Source organism: Vanellus vanellus (assembly GCF_965231255.1).
Source record: "Vanellus vanellus genome assembly, chromosome: 12".
Classification (NCBI taxonomy): Eukaryota; Metazoa; Chordata; class Aves; order Charadriiformes; family Charadriidae; genus Vanellus; species Vanellus vanellus.
This window is the reverse complement of record NC_138917.1, coordinates 19,013,751-19,034,086: the sequence shown is the minus strand read 5'-3', so window position 1 is coordinate 19,034,086 and position 20,336 is coordinate 19,013,751. Positions and strand designations below refer to the sequence as shown.

General features: G+C 43.5%; 1 long non-coding RNA gene across 2 annotated transcripts; it reads left to right on the top strand.

Moving 5' to 3' along the window:
- The first annotated feature begins 2,073 nt into the window (after positions 1–2,073).
- Positions 2,074–16,256, top strand: LOC309676717. Of its 2 annotated transcripts, none has more exons than XR_014269621.1 (5): positions 2,074–2,164; positions 2,942–2,997; positions 8,102–8,265; positions 8,493–8,622; positions 16,062–16,256. It is a non-coding gene; the product is annotated as an uncharacterized lncRNA (long non-coding RNA). The 2 variants fall into 2 exon arrangements; XR_014269622.1 differs by lacking the exon at positions 2,074–2,164 and adding an exon at positions 2,602–2,698.
- Positions 16,257–20,336: the final 4,080 nt, after the last annotated feature.

The following is a 20,336-nucleotide window of genomic DNA, read 5'->3' as shown; positions in this document are numbered from 1 at the left end:
GGCCAGGCGCACACATATACCCGGGAGCCCAAGGCGCCGGGAGGGAGCCGCCGCGCTGCTGGGCTGGGGCCGCTGCGGCTGGGGCTTCGCGGGCGCCTCTCCGCCCTCGCCAGTTGGGCAGCGGCGGCACCTTGCTCTGCGCCGGGGCTGCTGCTCCGCGCTCGCCTGCAGCCTGGCACCGCTTCCTCCTTTTTCTCCCCCCCTCGCTTCCCCCTCTCTCTTTTTTTTTTTTCCTCTTTCTTCCCCCTCTCTCTTTCTCTCCCCCCCTTGCACTGGGGGGGGGCTTTTTTCCCCCCCTTCCTCCTCGCTCTCGCTTTCCGAAGGGTCCTGCCAAGATGCTAAGTTGGAAATTGCAGCTCCTGACGCCTTCTGCGCGGCCCGGCGAGGCTCCTCCTTCGCGGGGTGTTGTCAGTGGAAGGACTGGCAGGACCCCGCTGGGCTGCCGCGGCCGGGCCCAACCAGCGGGAGGGCTGCGCGCTATCCCCGGCCCTCCCCAGCGCGCAGAGGCTCAAGTGCGCCGGCTCCTGGATTGCAGTCACCTCCGAGCCGTTTAAGATCAGCTCCAACTTTCTGCATGTGCTAAATACCGTGCGGAGCCGCGCAGCGCCGGAATGCAAGCCAATCAGTATATGAAAAAAAAAATAGATATTTAATAAGATTTATTAGCCGCCCGGCTCCCCCTCTGCGCAGCCACCCCTCCTCTTGCTCTCTGCCCCCTGCCCCTCCCTCCACTAAATCACTGGACGGGGATTATACGGGGAGGTGTGCCGTGGTGTTAGTTTATCCTTTCTAAACAAAACAACAACAACAAAAAAAGGCGATTTTCTGTTCCGGACCGCCGCAGCCCGGTCCGGTCCGGCAGCGCGGGGATGCACGGCCGGTCGCGCCGTCCGGGCCGGGGCCGAACCTGTTGCTGCGGCGGTGCGAGCGGAGCGGCGGCGGGGGGTTCCCGGGGCGCGGGGTTTGGCGTGGCGGAAGGCTCGGGGGGAAGGGGGAGAGCGGGGGCGGGAGGGATTTAGTCTTTCCCAGCGCCGGTCCCGGGAGAAGGGGAATCCAGAGGGGGAGCGGTGGGGGCGGAGATGGGGCTGCAGAAATCGTTCGGAACGAGGTTTTGCCCGCCGATCTGAGAGCGCACCGGGTATCCTCCCCCTCCCCGGCTCATAACAGGGTCGAGGCGAAAGCAGATTAAAACCATATGAACCGGGATAAATCCCCGCCGATCAGGAGATGTAATCTCCTTTGATTCCACCAGATACATTTCCCAACAGGAACATATCCCGATTTATTCCCTCCTGGCTTTTTCTTTCCCCTCGCGGCTGAGGCACGGCGCTGCTCCCTCCGCTGCGGCCACCCGGCACCCGCGGGGCCGGACCCGCCTCGCACCCGCCGGGCCTTTCCGGGGCGGGGGGGGATTTAATTAGATTTATCTTATTTTTTATTTTTTTTAATACTGTAACTTTGGCATCTCCCGGCCCTAATTCCTCTCGCCGCTGGCCCCAGCGGGCCGGACGCGGATTGGCGAGGAGGGGTGTGTGTGTGTGTTTTAAAACGGGCAGGAGCTCTCCGGGTCGCCGAGGAGGCGATACCGACACCGCCCCGCTCCCCTCCCTTCCTTCCTCCCTCCCTCTCTCTCTCCGGGGCTCCGTCCCGCCGGCGGCGGCCACAGCCCCCCAGCTAAACGGCGGGGCACAGGCTGAGCCTTCCCGAGCAGCCCCGCTGCAGAGCCGGGGACGGTGGGCAGGGCCGGGCCGGGCCGGGGGCTAGCGGCGCCTCGGCGGGCAGGGATGTGACGGGCAGGGCGCACTCCCCCCGGTGTCTCCGGGGGGGATCACGGTAGGGTCGGGGGCGGCGGGGCGGGCGCGGCCCGCACTACACGACCCAGCAGGCCGCGGGCCCGCCAGTCCCGCCCCCACCCCTCCCGGCGCGTGGTTGGCTGCCCTCCCGCCGGCGGTGGGTCCTCCCCTTCTCCGATTGGCCTGGGGAACTGTCCTTCAGCGCGGAGAGGAGGGGGTGTGGAGGGGCGGTGGCAGGCGGTGCGGTTGCTGGGGAGTCCGGAAGCGGCGCTGACAGAACGGCGTGCGGAGGAGCTGCGGGCCGAGGGGGCCGCCTCCCGGCCCGGCCCGTGGCGGTTGCGGGTGGGGCGGGCCGGGCCGTGGCCGGCGAGGTGAGGAAGCGGGGCGGCAGCCTCTCCCGCCGCGCGGCGGCACGTCGGGGCCGCGGGCGCTGGTGGCGGCGCTGCCCCGCCGCGTTGGGGCGCCCCCTGCCGGGCGGGTCTCAGCGCCGCCCTGCGCGGGGGCGGCGGCCCGGCCCGGCCCGGCGGGCGGGAGCTGCCGGGGGGGCGTTGGCGCTGGACCCGCTGTCGCCCGCCGTCCGGGGGCCGGTGTTCCCCCGCGGCGTGGCGGAGGGCGCTGCCGCGCCCGGCCCCGCAGTGAGGCGGCGAGCGCGGGAGCGGCGTACGGGAAGCTCGGGGGGGCGAGTTGGGTCTCGGCACCCTCCTCGGGGCTGCTGTCGGGTAGCGCTTTGTCTGGCGTTTACCTCCTTTCTCTTCTTTTCCCATTTCTTAATTTTTATTTTTTTTTTTTTTAATGTGGAAGCGTACGGTGTTTCGTCTCTTTAAAATCCATGTGGGTTGTGCCCCGGTAAGCGGGAAGGGTCTCGCACCGGATCGCACGCTCTCTTACATGCTCAATCCACACAGGTGTGCACTTTCATCAGTTTTCAGCTGCACGGTGTCACTGATGTTTGTCCCTGGGTTAATTTTAGCTATCGCTCTGAAGCACCGCATTTCTTTTTCCACTCAAAAGCGCTTCTGTCATAATCCTTTGACAATATCCCTTGTTCGAGGAGTAGAGATATCATCTGGTAAAGTTTTATACATTTAACAATCGTTTTATATGCAAGTAGAATGAGTAACTGCATTTCCTTGCCTATTTCTTTGCAGGGAGAAGCAGAAGTTTTAACCGTTTTTCCACGGCATCAGACTTTCTTGAGGAGGAGGTAAGGTTAATGTCATGTAAAATTACCCTCTTTATTTCTGATGTTCTGCTAATCTTGCTTCTGTAGGCGTGCATTTTGGAAACTGTGGTGAGTTCATGCATACTTTCATGCATTGCAACATAATACTAGAGCTGATTAATAAACGGTAGCGATAGGATTCTTATGGCACCAGGATTCTAAGTGTCTATCAAACTAACATTCTCACTACATTATACCACTATTATATTCTTTGCAGTTTTAAAAGAACTGTAGATAATTCATCGAGATATTGAAACATTTAGTTTATAGTTCTATTGCTGTGGTTGTCACCTTCACTTTATATCAAATTTGAGACTCATTTCTTAAGGATGTCTCTATTTTCTGCTTTATTTGCACATTGATAGCTCTAGTTGAATGACTAGTCACAGCAACTTTTTCCCTCTGATGGAAGCATATTAAAAATTGAAAGCCTAAGACTAATCTGCTTTGCAGGACTTTTCAGCTCTTTGATTAAAGGGAAATGAGAAGTTTGTCTCATGACTTTTGTTTATGCAGTTCTATCAGTTCTACTAACAAATGGGGGGTTTGAGGATACATTTGTGTCTTCTCTTCGTTTTTACTGAAGGTATGTATATTTGAAGGTATGGATAAGTTCTCAGCATCAGGCATTTGCTTTGCAGCCGTCAGTGGAATAAGATTAAAAATTTTATACTTTATGTGTTTGTTGTCATAATTTCCTGGAAACTAAACTGTTAGTGCAATAGAAGAAACATTTATTATTCAGTTCTTACTTAACAATGGGTAGGATTTATAGGCTGGCTGTGCGCTCTTCATTTTCTTTAAATTAAAGACTTGTGAATTTAAAGTCAGCTTATATAAATAAGTAATTAAAGTCACTATTTTTACAGCCTTCAGTCTGATGGGCTGGTCCTGCAAAGCTGTTTAGAATGGTCTTTGTTTACTTTAGTTGCTGGACTCCAGTAGCGTTTTTGACGTTCAGGGAACTTGGATTTGAGATGACTGCACAAAATGTCATGACCCAAAATGTAGCAATATTTGAACTTGCATATTTGTTTTTCTACTCTGGTTTCATTTGCATAATTTCATTTAGAGTGTGCAAACATATGTGGTACAGCATAAAATAGCTTAATAAATTAGTGCATGAACATATAATAGGGATCAGCTGTGAATATGTTCTTTCCAGGAGGGGGAAAAAGAAGCAGGGTGATCTTGCAAATAATAGTAAATTATATTTTAAAAGTACAGCCACTGGTAGGCTCTAACAAAGTGGTTCGGTTCCAAGTGGCTTGTAGTGGATGGAGTTAAACTTGGGTATCTTGGATATAATACACCTTAATTTAATTACTTTAATAGCTACTTTCTGTTGAAACTTTAAAATCTAACGATCCTGCTTTTATTGCAGTCTTTAAAGATCTAATCGTTTTGTGTGTGTCTGAGATGTAAAACTTAGTGCAAGGAGAGGCAACAGATTGGTTCCGTCATACATACGATTTTGTTGGGGTTTTTTGAGAGTACTTAAAAGATTATGATGGATAATGCTGTCTTGCCAAAGAATGCCGACACAGGTGTTCATCATTATCTTAATTAAGATCCTGAGAAAATGTCATCTTTCGGCATGAATTATGAAGGGAGATGCATTAGGAGATCATTTCAACTTTTTTTTTTTTTCTTTTTACAGGGGTAGATGAGAAGGAGGCTGTTTTCTCAAAACCTTTTTGATATTTCTTTATCAGAATACCTGACCTTAAACACTTACTGAATAATTTGTTTCTACACTTCGATTTGTGAATATATTACCAAGAAATCTGTATGTGATGTTCAAGGGAATCCCCTTTAAAAATGAAATACATTAAAAAAAGAAAAAATTCCCCCTCTCCCCGCATCCCCAGTTACTCTGTTCTGTTTAAAGCTGTCCCTATAAACAAAATACTAAGACTCAGATGGTAGTGGAAATTGGTGCTGGAAACATATGCTAAGACAGGTTTTATACAGGGTATTTAAAAGTACTAACAACTCATACTAATAACAGGAAAAAAAGAATATTTATCTTCTTAATTATGCATGAAGAGAAAAAAATTTCCTTTTCCCACCTGTATACTACCGTGGAAGTAAAACTAATTAGCGTGCAAAGAGGAGGGAGGGGCTTGTGTTTTTCTATGTTAAATCAATACATTATTAGCTGAGCAAGAGCTAAAACAATGCATCTAAAATATTGGCTGAAGCCTCGGCAGTAAAACTTAGGGGCGCTTTCCTGCAGATGCTTAAGTCGCGTGCGTGTTGCTGCTGGCTTCCCTAAGATGAAGTGCGGGGCGTTGCAGGGTCAGTACTTGCCGTGGCAGTGCTGGTGGCTGGTGGCTCTTAGCCTAGGTGAATGATCTCGGGAAGAGCTCTGCAAGCCACCCTTAACTTCTCTGTTGTTTCTGCTGCCTGCACGCACTTTACCCGAGATTCTACTTGTTAGCACTCTCTGCCTTTGCGGTCTGAGAGTGAGGTGTAAACTCGCGAACACCTAGAATAACACTTCTTTCCCGTGTCTAGCGATTGGGTATGAGGTAGCTCAGGTATACTTTTGTTTTTCCTCTACAAGCCTTTCTATGTAAAAATCGCTTTTTGTCTGCTAAAAGAAACCTGATTATCAGTCTCGGTCCTTTTTTAAATTGCATCGGCAAACCTGTTTAGTGTGTGGAATAAAACCATACAGAGAAGTGCAGCTGGCAAGCCTTTTAAGCACATAGTTATTGTATTGAACACGTAACTCCACAGATCTTGACCATATCATGGGAGAAGCCGAATCTGTATTTCAGTTTCCTTGAAGTTTCCTGTAATTAACTTAAATAGTGCGATTTGCTTGAATTTGTTGGCATAATACGGACTAAGTTAAGACAGTCTTTAGAGTTTATTTTGCTTACAGTTCTATGGGCACATGCAGAAAATAAAACTCTCCTAATCGCTGACTTTAGTGGAAAAAATGAAAAACTGCTCTCTTTCATGTCTAAACAAGTTTTTTACTTAAAGCAAGCCACATCGACTCTTAGTTGGCTCCTTATTGTGAAAGAGGAGCACCTCAGCGGGAAGGGTGGCTGTGGCTCCCCGTGCTGTTTTATGGGATGTGCATGTGCCTGTAGCTTTCCATACGGTGGCAAATTCCCTTTTGACGGCTGGCGCTGCAGTGTGGTGAGAGCGCCCGTAGCTGGAATCTGGCCTCCAGTGTGGGTGTTAGAGGTGGGTGACTTAATAGCAGTGTCGTGTTCAAAAGGCTTTGTGCTTTATCTACTTCAGTTACATATATTTGCAGTCCTTATGACCGGTATTTGCGAGACCTCAGCATTACCTCTCTGAGGAGAAACGTAAAGCCAGGTAGCCTTTCTAGCCTTACACCCAAAGAATTCTTTTTAACAGGTCATAATTTCAGATTTTTATTAATATTACAGCTTTTTAGTTTCTCTTCCTTAATGTGAATAATGCAGATGCAAATGATTCGTGAAGCTGTTTTCTGCAGATTAAAGTGAATGTATTTGTAGAGCCAGAATCATAATCTTTTTTTTTTTTTTTAATATAAATCATTGTTTGGAGGGGGGGGAGCAAGCCAGTTGGACCTTTCAAGGTGAACACGGATCATCATAACAGAGACCTTGCTGTACTAATAAACTCGTGACTGATCACTCTCCTGCTTTTCCTGAAGGAGGTGCATCTTCCTGAGCTAATTTTTTTTCCACAACAGAGTGAAAACTAGCTTTTTCTTTTCATAAGCACAGCTTTTTCACGGTATTTCTCAGCATTTCTATTGCAGATCAAGAACCCAGCGTTTACCTCTGAAATATTCTCTGCTGACATCTACAGAACTTTTCATGCCCTTCAAATGTAATTTTGTATAGAATAATGCATGGTATAATATGTAGGTCCTCTGTTTTCAATTAAGCTGTATTAGGTAACTATGCTCTTCTTTCATATCCCGTAGCACAGTATCAATATCCAGATGGCAGTGTGCTAGGATAAAATAGTTACAGGCTTGGCTGCTACTGTAAAGCCAAGAACTAACATTTTAGCCCGTGTGATAAATAAAACTGAGGTTGCGACTCCTGGCGTATTGGAGTTGCACTAAATAACGCTACAGTGCTGTTTATTACTGGTTTCATTGGATAATATGCAGCTATAAAACCTGCTTGAAGCTTTTATTAAGAATACTCTGTCATTATAAAAAGGTGCCTACAACTTCTTTATGATATTAATGGTGCAGGAATTACTTTGTGCAGAATTCCTGGCTGTTGTCTAGGGAGGACCTTACGCTCTCCCAGCTTCTGTAGGCATTAGGGTCCGTGATGTCTCCTGGGGAGAGGACAGCTCTGTAGAGCTAGGTTTTGAAAGTTATTTTTAAGGAACTTTTTGCTCTTTGCTTTTTCTTAAGTTTATTTCAGTATTTAATTTCTTGCTACAGTTAAAATTCAGCTGATATTCTCTGTGGTATAAACTGTGCTACCATGTACCTGTGTAAAACTTAAACCGATGTCGCCCAGATAATTGTCTGAGAGGAGGCTGTAGAAGGGCTGAGAGACTTTTATACTGACTGAGAAGGTGATGGCAAGACTTGGTAGTAGGGAAGGGACTAGGAGTCTTGAATCTTTTTCTCGTTCAGGTTCTGGCACATCCTATGACCTGGATTTGTTCATGTAACCTCTGTGCCTCTGTTTACCTAACTGGAACCCTCTGCTTTTCTCAGAAACGTTCAGATTTAAATTGCCCTCCGTACTCATATAATTAATTACACCGTTGTGCTTTTGAGCAAAAGCAAGTTATTAATGCTGTTACTGATTCATTAGCTAAATGCCATTGAATTTCCATATTCCACAGATCTTTGATTTCCATAGGCACCCGTTTATGGTGCACTTCTCAGAAAACAGACTTGAACACTATCCAGTGGGATGTGGTCCTAACGTAGTGTCTGTGGGATTTAACAAACATGCTAGTTCAATGGGTGAAGAAACCCTTGCATTGTTCAGTCTGTAATCCTCGTTTGTAAGAGAAACCTGCTGTCTAAATTAGTGACAAATACTATCTTTTTGTTCCATTTCCCCGTTCTCTGTATGTCCATTTTTTGCATTTATAGAATGCACCCAAGAGCAGCAGCAGTGAGGTCCATGATGGGGAAAACGAATCCAGCAGTCCATCCTATCCTGTACCTGCCCGAGTACAGGAAGAGATGTACAAAGCCAGAATGTGTCTGGGCTTGCAGCTCTTCTTAACCATATTAAGTCCTATTCAGAGTTAATGGTAAGTAATTTGTTTTGTGTATCTTGTATCTTATGATTCATTAAGTAAGGCACTACAGTAGTGGCACTTTCCTTTGCGGTACTGGGTTCTGTCTCTAACAAAATGCAGAACTAATATTTCCAGATACATCGGCTGTAGTCCTGTTTCTGTTAAGAAAATCATGTGGTGCAGATGACTACCATTGTAATAAGCGTGCTCTTTTTTTCTTTCCTTTTTGTCCTCTCCAGATGAGCTCAGTGGGACTGGTCTAAGCAATGCTGAAGAAAGGAGGAACAGAGTTGGAATGCAGGAGCTATTTCAAAGCAGGATTCTTCTTTCCATAACACCTAAACACGAAGACTTTATAAACTTCATTAGGTAGAGTATTGATAATAGTGTAATATCAGTAATATAGCATGGTGTAATATTGCACTGCTTTACTGTCCAGTGATCATGTGCAGCTGCATTAAATAAATGAACATAAATGAACTAGAGGCTTAAATGAACATTATGAGTGAGAGCAGTAAACCGAAAAGGTAGGTACTAGAGGAAATACTATTAGTTGGTTTTTTTTAAGCCAGTGTCTTTTCTTTTTTCAGCTCTTTCATAACCTATAGTTCTTTTGTTTCTTGAGAAAGATGCAGTGGAGAAAATACCTTTTTATTCGAGAAACTGAAGCCAGTTCAACTTCTTAACCAGAAAGACTTCACAGTCCTCAGCTGTTACAGCATCTTAATGCTTTGTCCAGCAGAAAATAGCACTCATCGTGCTGACCCATGAACTCTCCATAAACATCCGTAGTGCCACAGCATGTGCTGCTCTTTCTTCTTAGGACTTCCCTTGTTGGGGAGCGGTTGTGAAATGTCTGCTGTGGCGCAGCCCGCTGTAACCTCTTGCATCTAAGGATGGGATTTGCGAGTCTCTTTCTGTCTGGAACTTGCGGGAGCTCCCTCCTGAGCCCAGTAGTTCTCAAATATTGCAAGAAAAGGTCTGACAGTGTTGTCTGGGAGATGTGTCTGACTTAATAATAATTAACATTTATTAAGTGCCTTACAATAGAGGGGAAGAGTCACGGCCTTTATTTTTACAAATAGGAGACGTGGCACGTAGGAAGAATGGATCTCTTCTGTCTTCTGTGATTCTTGACCCACCTAATTAGGCGATTGTCATGAGAAATAATAACCTGGCTCAGGGGAATGGCACTGGGGAAAGATGCCGACACGTTCAGTATGGCACACCGCTTCTCCCTCCCAGAATGGCTCAATGTAGTAAGCTGGGTCTTCCCTCTGCGAGTGTCGGTTGGCCAGGGAGGAGACTTAAAAGGGCTGATGAGCCTGAGGCTGTCTCTCTATCGGATAGCTTCATTATAGATCTGATCCAGGGAAAAAGTGAGGTACTGCAACTCATTTGTAGGAGCGACTCTTGTTTTTAGCAATTACTCACCTTCTGCCTCCTCCCGCTTCCTTTCACAATGGCGTAGCCTTTCCCCAGGATAAGCTGATTCACTTCACGGCTGGTGTTTGCAGTTTTCCTGCACTTAGCCTCTAAGGTGGTAACTGTTTCTTCTGGGCTAAGACTTTGGTTTCTTTTTTTTTTTAATAGTTTATTTTGCGAAGAAAGAGAATCTGTCCAGCTGCTACGAACAATAGTGGTTTTGATGGGTATCAATAAAGAGTTAGTGATGTGTATTTTCCATGTAGAAGATAAAGAGACTTAATGCCTGCTTTAAAGGAAGGCAAACCTTGGAGAGGTTTACTTAGATGTACAATATGCCCTATTCTTTAATTTTTAAAAACAGTATTAAGGGATTTTTTTTTTTTTGCAAGAAAAGAGAAAATAATTTCATCTTCTTGATTGCATTTTTTTTTTCTTAGTCTCACAGTTGTGAGATAAATATTCAGAAATATGAGTTGGTGAGTTTAATGTGATTAAAATGAATATGTGATAACGGGCTCTGCACATTAAAGATTAAGAGCTCAAATTATAGACTCCAGAGTGAAACACTCCATGAGCATTTGTGAATTTTGTTTGCGCAAGGAATGCAGGCTTAGGCCCAGGGTTGTAGTTGCACAACAATTTCATCCTCTCTGCTGCTTTTTTGTCTTGACTGATCTGCACAGAAGTGTCTCGAACACTGTATAGTGTCAGGGTGAAAATGTAGTCTGGGGTGAGGTTGGGGGACAAATGAGGTGATAATTTCAGTCTGAGCATTAGTGTTACTCTATAAAAATAGATTAGTTTTACACAAATGATTCACGTTTACGAAGATCAGTTTATAGCATTTTGACTGCACAGTAGTTAATTCTTTATGTATAAATTGATCCTTTATACAAATGTAATTCCATATACAACAGTTAATCTCTTTGAGTGCAAGTTGAAAATGTATTATCAATTAATTTGTGTAGGTTGTGACTTTCTTTCCCCTGTACTCTGCAGTGGTTACCTATGCTAAAGGTGAGTTGGTGTGTGCTTAATGAAAATTAGATGTGAAATGTAATATGTAGAGGACAGAAGCATCAAAATCCTTATTGTTCTTAAAAAGACAAAGGTACCTGAGACAATTCTGCTTTCTTAATCTCTTGAGAATTTGACGCGTAATTCTGTTACAAACAATTTGGAGTGAATGAAATTGAAATACTTTTAGAAATAGTTTTAGTACCAGATATTATTGCTCACCTTTTGTGAAGCCTAGTTTTGTTTTAAAACGCTTTGCAAGAGGCTAGTTTATAGACAGTCTTCCATTGAGAAAGAAAAGCGTCTTGGACTTTCGTAGAGAGACAAGCTTAGCTGTTCTGTGAGATTTGCTAATGTTGCAACCATTTAAATAAAGTGTTTGTTTACATAACAGCAATGGCATTTCTCCTCCTCTTCCTTGCGGTTTTGTCCAACTAGATGTTATGAGTGGCAGTTGCAGTGACTGCTAAGTGTTTAAATGATGACACCATTATGTGAAGTGATTTTGAAATGAGAGATTCCAGCCAAGAATTACATCTGCTCTCATCTCCTTCAAATCATACTCTCTGGCTGTGCAGATTATGATTGATTTGTTTGTGACAGATTGCAGGAAACAGTCATTGATTTTTCAATATTTTACCTTAAAATTATTTACAGTTGTAACCAAGGGGAGGTATTTCCATGGGCTGTCAGCCCCTGAAAGACTGGGATAATATTCCCTGCTCCCTGACAAGACAAATTACCCGTAATGAGTGCAGTAGCTGAAGGGTATACTTTTATTTTAAAATATGTCAATAACCCCAGTGACTAAACGAATATTGATTCAGCATAATGAAGCCTGAGTAATGTGAAAATGAGCTCTTCAAGGAGCATAGTAAAGACTTTCTTTTTAGCTTGTAGCAAGAAGCTTTTCATTCTTTACTGTTAGGTAGTTGAAATGTGCAGTCTTAAACGAGTCATCCTTAAATGGTAGTAATATGTGGAATAATGTAACAAAAGAACTTGAGTTTTTTTCTGTGTTTTTTCTTCCCCCCCCAGTTCTTTTTCTTTAATGTGTTTCAGCAGATCAGATGTTTAAAGAGAAAAATGCAAGTTATCCAGGGCAGAGATAGAATTACTATTGGTGTTAATGTCTTTTGCAATAAGATTGTTCAGCCAGCCTAATGGCGTTTTTAAAGTGGATTCTGCATATGTGGGCATGGAAATGTATCTAAATAAACTGTAGATTTAATTTCATATTATTGACTTCTTGGACATATTGATGTGTGTTCTATGTGATCGGTCTAATATTCCTGTCCTTTAACGATTTAGAATAGCTGGCTTATGAGAACCCAGATATACTATGTTATAAAACTTAGTTACCATGGTGCACATTCTTCTTTCCAGTGTCTTGTAACACTGCGTGTTTCTTACCAAATGAGAATTTTCAAGCAGTAATTCATTTAAATTACAGTAATTTATGCAGTGCCATAGGTGTGGTGTGGAAAAGAATCTAATAGATTAATACGGATGTACTTCAATTGTTCAGGGTAAGGATTAGATTAAAGACCATGTTGAGGTACAATTTTTTTTAACATTAAAAATATCGAACACTAAAAAAAAATTATCATCTGAAAGGATCAATTTGTCATTTGTATTCAAGAGCATTGTGCAACATTGGGAAGGATCTGCAAGAGTACTGGGTATAAATGGCTGTGTAATCCAGACATACGCAAAAAGATATTTTCTTGAGGTGTTTGTGTATAATGTGTCAATTATGAAATAATGTCATAGCCAGAAGCATTTAGGGAGCACGTTTGGGCATGAAGATGACTTTCCTTATTTTCTGAGGACTGACTTCAATTGCATCCAACTAGCTTGTGAAAATCTTCAGAAGGATGTTTTCCTATCAGCACACAGGTGATTTTTCCAAATGTCATTCCTTTAGTACAGCTAGAAAGTATTTGAGGAGGCACTTGAGAACCTGTGGCATTGAGAGCTAAATGGCAACCCTGGAATGTGAGATATGATCTTGTTTTTAATTTGTTAATTTTCAGAAAAAAGTAATGTGATGTACATTTGAGCAGGTTGCAGCTGTAAGTAATTGTAGTTTTGAGAGAGCTTGTGCCTAACGCCTGCGGTTTGCAAAATATTGGAGAATTGTTAATGGTGAAGGAGTAATAACCTCAAATATATAGCAGTGACAACCAGAGAATTTGGGGCTCTGGGAGATTAAGGTTCAAAGGGTAACATTTAAGTGTGCAGTGGTATTCTACACATCCCAAGTTCTCTGCCTGTTCTCTTTGTTTGTGTACCTTTTGTTTCTGTGGCCAGCAGCAGGAGGTGGGAAGGGAAGGTCCTCTTTTGGTAGCTTTCCCACAGTGGCGAGGAAGAGAGACTGTTCAGGGCTGGGTGCCAGTTCTGATGCAGACCGAAGGGCAAATAAACGTTTGTTTTGACTAGATCTCCTTTTCCTGAATAACACTGCGTGAGCTCGGTGGTACCAAACTGAACAAAAGTGGGTACTGCTGGAGGTACTGCTGACAGCTAAACCAAAGCGGGCTCTGCTTGCAGGCCATTGGCTTGTTTCACTTGCAAGACAGGTAACATCTCTTGCTTTGCTGCCTTTCCCAAAGATGAGTTTGCTTATTAAATACCCACCTGTCTGGCATTCTGGGTCACACCTGAACTGTGCTTGGTGCTAATGGCAGATGGTGCATTCTCAGCCGCAGGAAGCTGACAAATGGCTTGCAAGCTTTGTGGGTGATACCGGAGATTTCTGGTGATGGTATCCTGGAAGCTCTTAAGTTTATTCACGCATCTCCTTTTAGTGTTAGAACGGCTACAAATGCTAGTCCACATTCAGGTGACTATGGAGGAGAAAAAAAAAACCCGCAAAACAAGCAACAACCCCAAATCATTAATCTGTTAAAAGTTCTTGTGGCATTTGAGATCTCCTAGGAACAGAACATAAACCCAATTGCTGTTCAGTTATGTAAAAGTAAAAGCAGAAAACACTGTGAAATGAAGGTCACGGGTAAGAACAGAGTAATCTTTGTGGTAGAAAAGAGGCTGTTGGTAAATCATGAAGGGCTAATATTTAAGGGTCATATGTCCCTTGAAACTTGGGGGCTTGCAAATTTTGACACATTTCAGTTCATTTTAGGCCTGACATGAAGAAAGTGTCTCAGTGTGTTCTTGTAGTGGGAAGGTGGTGCAATGTTAATGCTGTGGGTGTTTTTGTGTAACAGTTCAGATCTCTATAACTATTTAATTGTCAGATTCCACTATGAATAAGGTGGCAACGAAAACCAATGGTTGATTTCCACCCCCACCCCCCCATTTATTCAATCTGTGTTCTCTGCTCTATAGATAAACTATTGTTCTCTGCTCTCTAGATAAACTACGAACTTGTTTTAGTTGATGGAAGGGGTGTGGGAAGGAGGAGGGCATGTAAATGTAGGCAACAGAAATTGTGCTTACTGGCTAAGCCTTCCCCCCTAATTTGTTTGTTTGAAATCTGAGCACTAATATGTGATGGAACCTGAATCAGAGCAGTCTGTAAGTGGGCAGACAGCACTATGTAGAATTTGCTCATCTAAATGTCACGGTTAGTTGAAACCAATTCTTTGTGCCCTAAACTACACATATTGAAATTGCTGTTTCTTTTTGTTTTAATTTATGAGCAAATAATTGCTTTTATCAAAAGCAATTCCATATATGGAGAATATTCACATTTTCTTGGAATGACCATATTATGTACTAAAAGCTTTCACTAACTTGAGCACTGATAGTATAGCAGAGTCGTCGGTATGGTGGCATATGGTTTATGGTGAACTGTTAGGGGGAGATTACCCTAAAAAAGTACGAGGAGGATCCAAGACACTTTGAGAGTCTTGCCTAACTGCAACGGTTAAAAAGGCATTGGCTGACTTAATGCATAAGTGTTGAAATCTGTGTCTGGAATTATGGAGACAAGTTGAGAAACATGAACTGAATTGATTGTTGATTATTTTCCTTTGTAAATTCTGGGAAAAGATGTATTATGCTTTGCTGTGGCCTTTAAATGATGGTCCACATTGTCCTTTTTTTGGTTTTTGTTAACTTATCTTTTAATATGAAGTGTCATTCCCAAAATGAAGTAATGTCCTTGGGCTGGTGGCAACAGCTGGAGTTGCAGAATTCATAAATAATTCAGGAAGGGATAAAGGGTAAGGGATATTTTTTTTTTTTTTTTTTTTTTTGGTCATTTGAATCCTTATTATGTGCACACATTTCATTTTAGATATGGCATCATTTGAATTCATTCAGTATGATGATTGCACTGACCTGTCATATTTATTTTGATGTCCCTTCGAAGGACCATATGCTCTGTCCTCGGTGTGAAAAAGGATGCAAGTTGCTAACCAAAAAGGCAGCTACGTTCCTGTAGGAATGAAGACCCTTGCTTCCAGTTGTCACATCAGTAGATGTTAAGCTGCAGTGTGGTAGAAGAAAGTGTAGTTCTTACGTCAGCGCAGTGACTAAATGGCAACGTAGTCTAGCGAAAGGTGGAAGAAAGGGCAAAAACCCGTTTGCATCAGGGTGTATGGCATGAATAACTCGGCTGTCACTGAGGGCCAGTTGGTGTGAGGAACCTGGCATGTGGAAGATGGAAAAGATTAAAGCCAGCTAGAAATCTGCCAAGGTGGAGGTGTGCCATGATAGCTTTAATGTGGGACTACAATTAATTATTTTGTGTGTTGGAGGTGGGGTTGCAATGCGCACAGCCTTCCAGGGACGCATGGCAGCCAGTCTGGTACGCAAGGCTCAGGTCTGTTTCTTTGACCAATCCATGCCCTCCTTTCCTCTTGAAGAAGCTGCTTGCTTAGCCAAACAAAATCTTGGATAATGGTTTTGGGGAAAACATGCAGTTGTAGTTTTCCTCTTTGCTAATTCTGTTGTAACTGTTGTATCTGGTCCTTCACTTATTTTGGTGGTATGTTTCCATGGACAAGCGGTTTATTTTCCAGAAGTTACAGAGAAGTCTACCAGTTTCAGGTTCAGCCATGTCCTGTAAGTAATGAACTGCATGATAATGAACAATGTCTGATTCCTACTGGCTAATGCACTGGCTGGCGTTAGGAATTCGTAGTTGGTGGGTAACAGGACCTTGTTAATGTTCCATTTGTATGGAGTAATAACATGATAGGATGCAGCCACTCCAATATTTTCATGGTATAAGGTGTAGCTGCAGCAGTGAGTGGCGATTTGTATGAAGTAGATGGTCCGTTGTGCTCATGCCAGTGCCAGAAGGAAGCCAATTAAGTGCAGGTTAGTGAAATACAATAACGAGAAGCTGTGAATGCGAATGATAACTGTATGCAAAATTGTTTCTTTTCTAGATTCTGCCATCAATGACTGAGCCTCCCTGAAATCTTCTTATCAGTTGCTGCCGAGATGAGAAGGATAACAGGAAGGAGGAGTGCTTAAGTGGTTTTAATGACAGTTAATTTCATCTATTTATCAAATGACAGGTTGTTTTTTCCTCAAAACTCAATTGTCGTGACAAGATGCTTTTGGAAGTCATCTTTGTAAAATAAAACTGACAATTTTTAGGCTACAAAGAGCTATTGTATCTTTCTATACAATGTTGTCATTATGGTAAACGGCTGGAAAGTCTATTTTTGAAGTAATTTAACTTGCATACTTCATTCATTTATTTGAATGTCTGTTGAATGCCATGCGAAAAGTGTCTTGCCAGAGTTCTCTTATTCAATGGAATAGTTATTCTTACAATGCTCAATTTATTATTGTCTAAATTACTGTTGCCCTAGCCTCCTGCAAAAATATTTCTTTTTAGCAATTCTTAAACAAATAAGGAATGAATGAGGTTTTGTCCTTTTCGTGTTTTGATCGGCATATATTTCCTTTCAGTGAAAGCGTCTTCAGTTTTCAGAGTGACACTGTTACAAAGAAAGGTGCTTTTGCTTTTTTTTTTTTTGCCACCCCCAACAGAAAATGTCTTTTGTGCTATGATTTTTTTAATATGTACACTGCCAAGACGCAATTACTGGAAGGAGAGACAGAAGCTGTTGGAAATGTCATGTTATGCCAAATTAAGAATTATTAGCTCTTACTTTCTCTGCAATCTCTTCGACTAGAACTCGACCTATTGCGTCTGGCTTATACTTTGACTCTAGTGGAACTAATGTGTCCTTGGAGTAGCATTTTAGAGTGACTTCAGATTCATGTTTTTTTCACAAGTCTGCTTTAAACTGCTGGGATTAACTTCAGAGCGGGCAAGAGATACAGCTTCCTTTGTCAGCAGCTGTGCTGGGTAAAGGAGGCTTCATGCACGCTTGCTGCTTGCTCTCTCCTGGAGGTTGTTGCCCCTGCTGGGGGGGGGCAAACTGAACTGTTTCCCTGAGCACACCCAGGGTTATTTCAGCCAAAGTTAATCATGTTATCAAATGTTAGTTAACTGGCACCCTGGGTCATCTTGATGAAAGGGCAGGGGATGCACCGACCAGCTGCACAGACGGCGTATGTGGGAGGGTGGTGTGTTGATAAGAGGATTGTTGGGGAGCTGCTGGTGGTGTAGTCTTTTCAACAGGTGCAGTTACATCTCTAAGATGTGGTAAAAATTCAACATGTTGGAAAGCTGTGCAGTTCTGTCATGTATAATGTTCACATTTCAGGGACATCCTGGATAATATAAAATAAACCTGTGCTTTTTGACTTACCGCTTGTGCGTGCCAGTGTGAGTGGAGAGAGATGGTGTGAGTAGGTGACAGGATGCCTATTTCAGGAAAATATATCTGGTCAAGGTGTGTGAATGGTACAAGTGTTTCCATTACCTGGAGAACACACTGTCCTCTACTCATCAAAGAGGCTGTCTCAACCAACACATGCCTCAGGAGCACTGGTTTAGACACATGGTCTCCTGAGCTGCCTTTAGTGAAGAGGGGAGAACACCTCCAGCAGGAGAGGCCACCCCAGCCACTGCCGCTTCTCTGTCTGATGTTGCATTGGTAGTTGCTGGAGTCTGATGAGGTTCTTGATGTTCCCTGTGCCAAAACTAGAACGGTACGGATGATCTCTAGTACTGGCAGGCGTGCAGAGTGAAAACAGGACACTAAACAGCTCCCTCAACACTGGCCCTTCTTGCGAGAAGGCTGTGGAGTGTAGGTGCTGTCCCACAGATGGCTTGGGCGTACAAAGAACAAGAGGCTTTCTGACCTGCCAGAAACCTGAGAGCAGCAACCCTGCTTGCATCTCCTCTTGGGGCACTGCTATACGAAAAGCACTCAGTTCAGTCACAGAAAGGACTGAGCCTCCAGCTCAGCTGGTGTTGCGTCCAATATCTTTTAACTGGCCCTATGCTAAAGAACGAGGAAGTACGTCCTGGCTTCTCTTATGTGCCACGTGTAAGGGAAGAAAATAATGTACGACATCTGGAAAAGAACTGGTATGTAAGGGGAAGGTGCTGCTTTTCAGGCAAAGAGTGGCCTCCCCTGGCTGGTTTATCCTCGGCAGCGCTACCGTATCGCAGTGCCTTCAGCCTGGAACTCACACCTGCTGTTCCCTGAAATGCGGGTCTGAAAAATAGCGACATAAGAGCTGAGGCATGGCGGGTATTAGGACTAAGACTTTACAAAGAGATTTGGGAATATGCACAAACTTAGAAGTCACTAATATTTTAAAGTTACATGTAAGAAAGAAGTAGATATGATATGACATGACAGAGTGTGAAGCCTATTGCTTTTCTGCCAAGTTTTGAGTTAACTTGGCTATGCCCTGCTATATGTTGAGAAAACGTTTGACTCTCCAGTCAAACTCTTTCTTACCCCTGTTAGCCTGTACTTGCTTGGTGTGTGCATAGTGCAAGGAGGCAAAGCGCCAGCCGCACAGTTTCCAAAATCCTCACCTTGCCCCCGATCCAATCTCTGCAGCTCTCTGGTGAAGGTGTGTGCGGCTCCAGGTGTGAGCCCTGTGCCAGCAGCCTGGGGTTGAGCCACAGCTGAGCTCTCGGCATCTGTGCCGAGCTCTGAAGTGATGTCCCTCCTCTAAAGGACTGTCAGATGTCTCCTCTGACCATGAACTAAGGGGGAAAGAGCCTCCACAGCTCGAGACAGCTCATCGTTGATATAATTCTTTTCTCTTAATATGGACTACCGTAGTACCGGCGTTGAAGTAGTTAATGAAATTCTTGTGATTGCCTAATAATCTTTTTGCCTGCTTAAGTGGCAATACATAGTTAAACCAGTATTGCAGAATAACATAGATCTTATGTAGAGCACTGTCATGGATATGTTATGCTCATGAGTAAAATTTTACATCCAGGCACTTAAAATGATCAAATACTATAGTTAAGACTGTCATACTGTTTATGTAGCGCTAAAAAGAAAACAAAATACAATTTCAGAGCAGACAGCTTTTTTTTTCTTATAAATATTCCAAATAATAGGTTGGTTTCAACTAGACTTCCTGGCTCTTCGGTGATTGCTGCATTCGGTATGAATCTATCAGGATCCCACGCATAATCATGTGTTTATAATAATGTGTTTGTTATTATAAACACATGATTTCTATGTATGTTCCCCACAAATATGTTGGACAAAACATAGTTTACCTTTTTAACTGGTACTATACGGTTACTTTCTAACTGCTTTAACTTCAGTTCAAATTTGGTTGACTAAAACGTGCATTCCTGAAAATAATCTTTACATCTGTAATGCAGCAGTTGATTTTATATGACTGTTTTCAAACTCCAGACATAGCAAAACATTTTCAAGGCAATATGTGTTGACAATATACAGAGATAAAAATCAGTTAATGACAAACTCTAAGGTGCAAGCTTTTAATAAGAGCAATGAATCATTAGAAATGATTGGAAAGGGAATAGTGGATTTTGAATGAAGATGAAATGTTTTTCTAGAGGTATATGCTCGAACAAACGGCTGCGAGGGGTGGAGGAATTCCTCGCGGGCTTCTGTGGCTTTTGCTATACCTGGGGTCAGACTGGGTCATCTTAGACCTCCTTTTGGCTTGGAAGAGATGAAGGCAGCTCGGTGTAACCAGGTTCTTCACAGCATAGCAGCTTCCACTGAAAAGTTACTCAAAGTTACACTTCTCTTTAAAAAAAGATCTGGAGGGGGGAGGGGGGGGCTTTGTTTAACAACTAATTTGGCAAGGTTCCCGTCTCCTAACACCGTGCCTTTTTCAAAGATCCTCTTTCACCTGACTGCTCAGTTCTGCACTGTTACGTTTCGTTGGCTTTAGGTGGGTTTCTTTCATTCATCCATCCTCCCTCCCCCCCCCCCCCCAATTAATCAAACAGCACATGAACTTTTTTTTCAGAGCAAAAGTCTTCTGCAAAGTGTATACTTCTACAAAGTGTAACGTTGCCTTGCTGCTAGAAGTAATTATTAGGTTTAAAATAATCTGACAGCATCCCGCTGTGTATAAATTAGGTTTGTTCTCTACTAAGATTAGTTCGCTGGCACCCATTCACTAGCACGTTACAAAAAAACGATCGCAAGTTGATCGCATCCGGTTATCTGCCTTTTTTCTTTTTAATGGGCTTTTTGTTGCTGTGCTGTCACCAAGGTTGAAATAAATGTGTGCAAGTCACACGTTTCCAAGTTCTCCACAGCCTGGGGAGACAATGTTGGCTC